General features: G+C 38.3%; 1 pseudogene across 1 annotated transcript in view; it reads left to right on the plus strand.

Annotated features, from left to right (window-relative positions):
• Positions 1–8,104, plus strand: part of LOC148914232 (putative calcium-transporting ATPase 11, plasma membrane-type) — a 44,245-nt pseudogene extending 36,141 nt beyond the window's left edge. Inside the window, exons 9-10 of the transcript XR_016123149.1 lie at positions 7,374–7,508; positions 7,720–8,104. The product of XR_016123149.1 is annotated as a putative calcium-transporting ATPase 11, plasma membrane-type (transcript). The remainder of the gene's footprint in view (positions 1–7,373; positions 7,509–7,719) is intronic.
• The last annotated feature ends 1,738 nt before the right edge of the window (positions 8,105–9,842 follow it).

A 9,842-nucleotide genomic window follows, 5' to 3' on the forward strand; every position in this document is an offset into this window, starting at 1 on the left:
TTTATGAATTAGGCGACGTTAATTTTTTTAATGAAGACGTATAAATTATTAAACACGACGGTCTTTTTCATGGTACCGACGTTGTATATAGACGACAACGTCGTCCTTATAAATTATCGTGTCGTAATTAATGACCCCATCATTTTTTCCACGTCGCTTTATTTTCAAAATATGACGTATAAATTCTAATACGGCTCTCATTTATTTGGAACCGACGTTATTTATCAAATTCAACGTCGTCTAAGTAAATACATGCGTCGTAAGTAATGACCGACATCTATTTCCACGTCATAATTCAAAAAAATCGAAGTGGAAAATTTATTTTACGACGGTTGTGGGAAATGTTGTGACGTAGTAGTGTCAATAACGCGTCTATTATGATTGTAAAGACGTCGTATTTATATTTGTCATCTGTTTCCTTTTTAACGACGTTGTTTTTGTTGGAGTTGGTCTATTCCTATCATCGACTGTTTTTATGTCTTTTTGCAGCACAAAGACGTCGGTTTTTATTTTTTGATGACGTTTTTTGTTTTAACAACGACGGTTATTCACCGTCGTGGTTGTTATGGAAAAGATGTCGGTGGATTCCACGACCATTTGAAAACAGAATACACGACGGTGAATTCCTGTCGTGGTTTTCCTTTTTTGTAGTAGTGGAAACTAACAAATATATTAGGAAACTAATAAATCTAGGTCCTATGCAATCTTGCATCAAAGCTGTTGTACAAGATTGTAAACTTTAACTGAATTAATTCCTTCGTAACCATAATTAACCAACGTTTATTTATTACAAGATATGTATGAACTTTTATGACGTAATACTATAGTTTCTTTTGTAGGCTACTTGGGTAGAGAAGGCGTTCACTCACTGGCCTCTGCTTAGAGATTTTGTCACTTGCTTTTGATCAGCCTTCCTCCCCACGTAAGCCCCAATATGCACTGTTTGGTATGATATTGGCTATTGCAGCTGTACTCATTTGTCAAAAAGTACATTGCTGCTGGTGGTGTTCTTAGATCAAGCTCTGGGATGTGGGTTAAACGGTTTGCTTTGTGTTCGACTCATATGAACTCAAGGATAATGTATATTTGTGATGAGTCTGATACCTAGTAGTGGCTAGTCAATTGTGGTGGCGTAGCTTTGTTATAGATGAATTGTCCCACTACAGAAATGGCTTTGTAAATATCATATCATTTTGCCAACGCAATGTGCCCCTTTGCACCCGAGTTTGATCCACCTCTTCGTATATTAGAGTAATTTACAATATCGTTTTATAATTTTAAAAAATCACATCGTTTGTAAATAAATTTACAATAAAAATTCACTTCTTAATAGATCTCGATCTTTGGCATAATTGAAGAATTATATTTCTAGTTTCGTTTCGAACTAGTTTTACGTTTACTGTATTATAAATGTTGGATTATTCTTAGAACATCAAGTCTACCGTTGCCTATCCATTAGTGACCAAAGATTGAGGTTTAATATTTTAATTAACTAATCGCTCTCTAATTCATGAAAGGCTTATATATCGTATATCAAATGTATCCCAGAGGTTATTAAAAATTGTCTACATTGTGAATCAGACGAAGATTTTGTGACATGCATGGAGTTTCATGTCGAAGAATATTATAAATAAATAAAAACACATGAATAACTAGTGTTATAATATAAAAAAACACGTGAATAACTAATGTCATAAAAAAAAAAACCTTCAATGACATGAAATTATTTTTTCTTATTTTCAATGACATTAAAAAAATCATAAAATTCTCAATGTCCCGAGCACATGTGAACTATTTTGAAAATGTAGCTTAAATTTCTATTGTCTATATCTCCTTACCAGGTTTAAAGAGAGAGAGAGCAGAAGTAGTAATTCGAGTCTCATTCTTCTCATCCTAAGAGCACTTCCACCCACAAGGGCTAAGTCTAAGGCAAGGGCAAGCAAGTGCTGCCACTATTTACGTGAATAGTGTCAGCCTTTGCATTTGTGGTTCCACTCATGAGGGCAAAGTCTAGGGCAAGTCTAAGGCAATTACTATTCATTGTACTTTATTTCCTATTTTTTTTATACTTTAAACCATTAATTTTGATAAGGTTTTTTAGATTATATTTTCGGTTGTCACGTGTCACTATTTATTATAAAATTTTCATTTAAAATTTAAGATAACATTTTTCGGATAAAATTTTTAAATAAAATTTTCGGTTGCCACGTGTCCATATTTATTATAAAATTCATATCTCACTCATCATACAATTGAAATACCTACTCACTCATCATACAATTGAAATATTCTTGGTCCTCATAGTCCGACACAATGGAATACAAGGACAATTCCATCATTGGCGGAGGCGGTTCTACCGGATCAATACGTGAAGCGATATTTTCCTTCGGAGGGCGTAATAGTGCCATTATTTCGACACGGAACACAACACTGGAACTGATTGCGGGCATTGTTCACTTGAGGTGCCATGTGTAATGGTTTTCCTCTTTTTTGTTTTGCCTTGACTAATCTATTAAAAAAAAGAAATTGGAAATGCAAGAAATATATATATATATATATATATATAAAGACATTAAATTGAATAAAATGGAAATTTTTTTTTTTTTTACCTCATTGCCAAGATTTTGACCTCTTCGAACATTTGTCCACAACCCTCCGGCTTTGATGGAAGATGACATTTGTATTTTTGCACAAATGAAATTTTGTAGTAGAAAATTTGGTGTGGAAAATGAAAAATGTTGGAAGGAGATGAGTTTGTATGAAGATTTGGTGTGGAAAGTGAATAAAATTGTTATGTATTTATAGGGAAAAAATCCAGAATTTTTTGGTATTTTTTCAATTTTGTTGCAATTTTTAAGCCAAAAAAGCAAGGTCAGTTCTGGAAAAAATTGCATCGAGCGTCACAGGGCGCCACGTGGCATATTCCATTGGTGCTGTCGAAGTGACGTCACGCTGATGTTAGCGGCGAAAATCAAATTTTTTTACTGTTGGCATGTGAAATTCACGTGCCAGCTGTAAAAATTGATTTTCGTTCTGACGTCCGAAACTCGGCCAAGCTTAGCGGAACTTGCCCTTGGGCTGCACAGGTGGTGGGACCCAATTGCCCAGGGCTCGTTCTCTCGCATTGGAGCTCTTTTGGGCTCGCCTGCCCTTTCCTGTTTTGGGTGAGCACTGGAGATGCTCTAAACGTCAACCTAGGGGTGGCTCTGGCATGGTGCAAGTGGCGCCATTGCACAAAGCCCTTGATTTTTGAGGGCCTCTGAATTTTTTTTTTTCCTTTATATTTTATATATATAGCTTTAGTTTTAAAACACAATATAGTTTATTAATTTGGAAGATAGGAATATAATTTCATCTAATTAGCATTAGGATAAAGACCAAAAAGAAGTACCTAATTTTACAATACTATCATTAAAAAATATCAAAATTACATAAAATGCCACTCCTACGGCAAGTACACTATGCACATGTCCACACTTGACAATCCCCCTTCCGCCAACCGCCACCACCGGCCAGCCGCCCCTGCTGTCAGTCACTGCCATCTACAGGGGACCAACAGCTTCCTAGCTTAGCTAGCTACTGTTTATGCATGATCAATATATATTTATATACATTATGTATATATATATATATATATATATATATATATATATGTTCAGGTGTCTTCGTCATGCCACCGTTCTCTATCTTACAAAAACTCTCAAGACCAAATCTTTTGCTTCGTTGAGACATTAACTAAATAATTCTCCCTGTTGCATTACAACAGAGCTAGCGCCGGAGTCTGCTGTAGCCTGTAGTGTACTCTCTCCCCTTCCCTCGACGGAACGGAGTTTGATTGAAGTAGTCAAAATCACACAGACTTTACAATTATATGGCCAAACACTGACCCGTTTAAATGCACCATGCCTAGCTATAATTATGTTAATTTTACTACTACTTTAATCTCGGCATTTATTTTCGAATTCTCAGTACAAAACGCGCCAATTTCATTTTTGTATTTTTATAACTCAAGAGTGAAAAAGAATGTATATATATATCAATTATGTATACTGCGATGCAACAAAAATACAATGCACCATTAATTATGTTTAAAAAAAATGTAAATTGAGCTTAGACCCATAAAATTCATTTTAAATCACCGACAACCCTTTCATTTAGTTTTCTATGTAAAATACCCAATTTTTTCAAATAATATCCGATGACTAGGATCCAACTAAGCAAATTACCTAATATAGCTTAAAATCTGATTTATTGTATTTTTGGATTCCAAAACTACCCCTATTTATAAGTTAATGTGTTATGGGGGGTCTAACTAATGACATCCTTTGAATTTGAAAATATCTCCAAATAGTTGTAATTGATGCAGGAACTAATTTAGAAACTTATTTGAAATTAAATATTAAATTCCACGTTAAAGTATTAGTAAACTATTTTAATGGTGTTTTTCTTCTATGAATTACGACTAGTAATCTATTTAAAGTATTAATAATTTAAATTCAATATTAAATTTAGGAATTAATGTTGTTTTCTTTTTGTGAATTATACAACCAGTATTCTTTTTTTATTATAGTTTTATGAATAATAGTGTACATTCTAATTATGTTGAAAAATAATTTGATAATCTATTTATTGTTTTGTTTTTAAAACATTTTTTTAATGAACCTATTTTTCTCCAAATATTGTATGTATTTTTTTTCTTTATTACTTCGTTTATAAAAAATAATTTGATCATATTTTTATTGTTTGTTTTATGAAAAAAAAAAATTATTTATAAATAAGCCTATTTTTTCTCTCTAAATAATGTACCTTTTTTTTTTCTCTCTAATAATGTATACCTAGTAAAACAATTTACCTAGTATAATGAACTTATTTTTTTCTTCTAAGTAATGTACCTGTTTTTAATTTATAAAAATGTGCATAAATTTCAATTATACAACGTACCTATTTTCTATAAATTATTGTGTACCTATTTTTAATTTATGAAAAATGTACGGAAATTTCAATTACAAAGTAATTGACCTATTTTTGTTAATTTTTTGGGTAAATAATATACCTATATTTTTATACATATATATTTATATTTATATTTTTCATATGTACATTATTGGATATGTAATTTACATATCTGTTTTATTTGCAATTTTAAGGGGCCATATGTTAGAGGGAATGACAACCAAAAGAAATGGGGTGATTGATATGCTATTAATGTGGAGTTTTAATTACAATTATGGCAATTAATGAAATGTTTGGAATAAATTATAAATAAAATATGAAGTCTGATGGCTATGATGTAAAAAGATAGGAATACTACGACCTCTTATATCCTACTGGTCATTTAAATTTGAAATTGGGTTTTACACATAGATTTATAGAATGATGGGATATGTCTAGGAAATAGAAATTGTAGGGACCTATATTGGACAAGCCAGATACAAAAACAAAAATTAATTTTATAGAAGCAAAATGGAGGAAAAAAATGGAAACTGCAATGTAGAAGCGGAAACTGCAATGCATAAACGAAAACTGCAATACAAAAATGGAACTTGCAATGCTGAGTTTGGGCAAAAATGCTCAACTCTAGAGTTAAACAAAACACAACAATATTTTTTATTTTATTCAAGACATGTCGGTAAAATACATGTTGGTAAAATACTATGTTTCTAGCAATGCAGGTTCCAAAACTACAATGCACTTTCCAAAAGTCCAATTTTGAGTTCCCTTGCTCTTGGGTAGTTCTACTCTTCTTTTGCCCACCCAATTCCTCATTTGGGTAGCCTCTACTCTTCAAATTGGTGAGGTTAAAGGCCAAGGAAAGAATAAAAATTCAATTGTAATTAAATGAAAACTGCAATGCAGTTTCCAAAACTGCAATGTAGTTTCCGAAAGTCCAATTTTGAGTTACCTTGCTCTTGGGTAGTTCTACTCTTCTCTTGCCCACCCAATTCCTCATCTGGATAGCCTTTACTCTTCAAATTAGTGAGGTTGAAGGCCGAAGAAAGATAAAAAATCCTATTGTAATTAAATGAAAATTGCAATGCAGTTTCCATTTCCAAATCAAGACAAATGCATAATAAGTGAGCTGTGAATGTGTAATTAAATTCCTAGTAGTTTATCAAATTTCGTTCATGTTATTAAGTTTTTTAGAATAAAATACTTGAGGCATTCACAAGACTTCCAATAAGCAAGAAGATTGTGTTTCCCATTCAAATATTTGCCAGCAGATTATACAACTTGAACACCCACTCGCTACATCTGGAAAGATCCCCTCCCTAAAATTATAGATGATATGTCTTTTTGGCATTCATAATCCGATAATAATCATCTGCTGTACTTTTTAAAAGATTTGGAACTATGCATGCATGAGAAATTTAAGGGGGGGGGGGATTTATTATTTGTTACTTACTAGTACTCATGGCCCCATGAACATGGCAGTGAAGTAAATGGGTTTAGGCTCGTTTACTTTGGACAATGTCGCAACCTAAAGAAAAAAAATTCATGTCTCATCCGCCAAACAAAACGACAAAAAAAAAAAAAAATTTCTATCAAAGGCCTCAATGTGCTTGCTTCACAGATAATCCAAAATATAAAGGTGTTGACGCGAAAATGGTTCGCAACTTTCCTACGCTCAACTTAGTGATGTTGGGCCTTCGGTATGCTTTGGGCTTCGGTAGAGAGCGTGATCCGTAAGACAACAAACGCTTGGTAAGACCCAAGGCACCGGTGTGGTACCGCCAACGGCCTCTCCGATGCTTAAGTAAGTCACGAATTTAGTAAACTTGAACTGACAGATCAATAAACAATATGCGGTAACTTCTGATTACCTCCATTTTGGGATAGTTGTCCTCTTTTATAGACCTTGGGAGGTTGTGCATTTTCTTTAGAATTTCGATGTGGAACTGTGGACGCCAATTGTGGGACTGCCACTTGTCTTGGGAGAGATGTTGCCCTAATCGCGGGATCGGTAGAGAGGGTGCCAAAGGCAACCATGGTTAAGTTCGGTTCCATCCACGTGTCCTGGTTTTCATAGGCTGCTCATTTTGGGTATAAATAGGAGTCCCCAAGTTTTCTTTCGAGAGTTCTCGGAAGGAGGCTTGATATTCTCTTCGCAAAGGAAATGATGTCCTCTTGCTCAGTAATTTGGCTGCTAGAGGCTCAATCTTGGCCTCCCGTGTGTTTCATTCGCAGCAGAGGCATTTGGGAAATCGGAAGGTCGCCTGCGCGAAGTGATGAGACCGAAGGCGCCATCTTCCGTGCCAGCGCCGCTCGCCGATCATCCATAGAGTGAACGATAGTGGCGCGCCCACGCTGAGTAGCGCGCGACACGCGTTTGCTCTTTCGAGGTGTACCGTTGCAACTCTTCGCTCTATAAATAGGAGTGACTCCAAAGAGGAATTCACTTTGCATTTGCGGAGAAGCGAGAGCTCACTAAGTCGATTTCTAACGAGTGTTAATGGCAATCAAGGCGATTTCGGCGAGGGAACGGCAACAAAGGCGATTTTTAGACCAAGGTGATCGGTAGTCGCGGTGATCGAGAAGCCTCACAACACGAGATAAGGTACCATTCGCACCCTCATCTAATATTCTTGTGTCGACGTCCTTCCTGGCGTGAACTAGACGACCATAGGGTTCCATTCGCTAGTCTAGTCGCCGGTAGCGATGTAGGAATCGTTAGGCTAGTTTTTCTGCATGGGCTTTAGTTTCATTTTATCTGTTTTGTAGATGTCCGATAGGCGAGTCACCATTCGAGAGTGAGCCTAATGCGCTCGCTTGGGAGTCATCTGACGCTTTGTTTGATACGAGATGGTGGGAGCGCGAGCGCGAATCTAGGGCGAGAGAAGACCGCGTCAAGATACTCGGTGAAGTCCCAAGCTCCGTCCCTATCGCGGCGCCGGAAGGGCTGATGACAAAGCAGCCAATGCCTTCGCCGTGGTCTACCGTGATGGTAGACATGCCGGCGTGGTCGGCCTTTGAGTCGGTAGCCCTTGTCAATCGAAACCTCCACTTCCGATCATGGAAGGCGACCACAGAACCTTACTCTGCCCAGGGTATCGATAGTTGCAAAATCCTAGGGTACCAGTGGGTGTACTTACAGGAGCACTGTTAAGTCAACTATTTGGAGCGAACAAGATAACTTGAGCAGGAGATATCCAAGTATATGGTAAATCACGCATCCGGTTGGTGGGTTGTAAATTCGGGTCCTATAGAATCCCTCGATAAGCTAAACAATGGTGAAGTCGTCTTCTTCACGACGTCCTCTGCAAGGGGTTCGATTACCGTTGCGACCTACGATCGAGGAGGATCTTTGGCCCGCGGTGGAATCGCCTTGAGCCCAATACAACCCACTTACAGGTAGCCTTGATGGGGTGGTTGCTGCGTTGATATTCTTTGGGAAGGGCTCCTCTGATAATTTTCTTATATGTACAGCGTCACCAAGTCAAGAGTGCGATCACGGGGTTGGGTTCGGGCCAACTACCGACTTCCCGAAAATCACGGAGGAATCGAAGGTGCTCCTATATGGTGATTGGGAGTCACCATTAGGCAAGCCGTCCGTTTCCACATCGACCTTCAAATTGCGGTAGGTCAAATTGCCGATCGATAGGTAACAAGCTTTCCTTAAGATTTTAACCTTGTTTTATTTTTGTTTTTACAGTAGCAAACAAAATTTAAACAGCAGACACTACTTAATCAAAGTTAATGATTGAGAGAGTGAGTCGAAAGTTCTTGCCGTCGGCAGATGTACCCATATTCCTCTTTACGAAAATTTGATCCCGAACCCAACTCGTCAACCTGCGAGAGTAAGTGCACGCTCTTTCCTTTATGTTCACTTGTGTCTTGTTATTGACATTATCGATTCTCATTCGATGCGGTGCGAGAATCGGAAAGCTGCCGAGGCCAAGAGGGAATAGATGGAGTCTTCCAGAGGCAACTCATGATGGGCTGCGAGAAGAGAGGCAAAATGCAGCGGCGGTCGGTTCCTTGGTGAGGTTGATCCGAAGATCAAACTCTTGCAGAGCGTCACGAGCGGTTGAGCGCCGAACTTCGTGCCAAGGCGCTGCAGGGTTGTCCAGCGCGAGGCGAGGGCAGCGAGCGCCAAAGCTACTTCCTCCAAGGCCGCGGTAAAAGAGCGGTGGCAGTAGACAGATGTAGAGCGGCTCTCAAACGCTTTCGGCGGTGGGAACACAGAAGGGTGTTTTCTTTATCGAGGATGAGGATGCCCAATAAGGCGATTAAGCATCGCATGCCATCGAGCGATCGGTTTACGAACCACACGATCCTCGGTTACGGATGGAATTGAAGATAAATCGAAGAAGCTTCTTGGGAGAGGAGGCAGGCAACGCCTTAGTCTTTAGGCCTCGTAAGTTTCATGTTGTAGCCTTTTTTTTATTCTAGATTGAATGTCATACGTAACTAACAGTCGGTCGTAACTTTCCCGTCCATGGACATGTGGTTGTGCATCGGCGAGCCATCAACGTTGCCGATCGTGCCAAAAGGCCTCTGAGGATGGCCATGCAGGCTTGCGGTAAGCAAACCCTCGAGGACCATGCTCACTTCTGAAGGATAAACAAGCTATCGAATGGCGGGTAATGGCTTGGAGGCCAAGTTAGCAAAGATGAGGGTGGCTTTGGAGTCAGCGGTGTCGGCGACGAGGATCCCGATGAGGCAAAGAGCGGTTTGTCAGGTTACTTTGGAAGAATCAGTGAGCGACTTCATAGATCGGTGTGTAGTTCGGGAGGCATTGGAGCTACCATTCATCAGGAGTTCATAGTCTTGCTAGGCGGTGAGGTGGAGCTCTGAGATGGCGGATCTCCTGCTCGCTAAAGGTACAACCACAGGCGAAGCTA

The sequence above is a fragment of the Prunus mume genome, unplaced genomic scaffold (assembly GCF_029339155.1).
Source record: "Prunus mume cultivar Tortuosa unplaced genomic scaffold, ASM2933915v1 scaffold30, whole genome shotgun sequence".
Lineage (NCBI taxonomy): Eukaryota > Viridiplantae > Streptophyta > Magnoliopsida > Rosales > Rosaceae > Prunus > Prunus mume.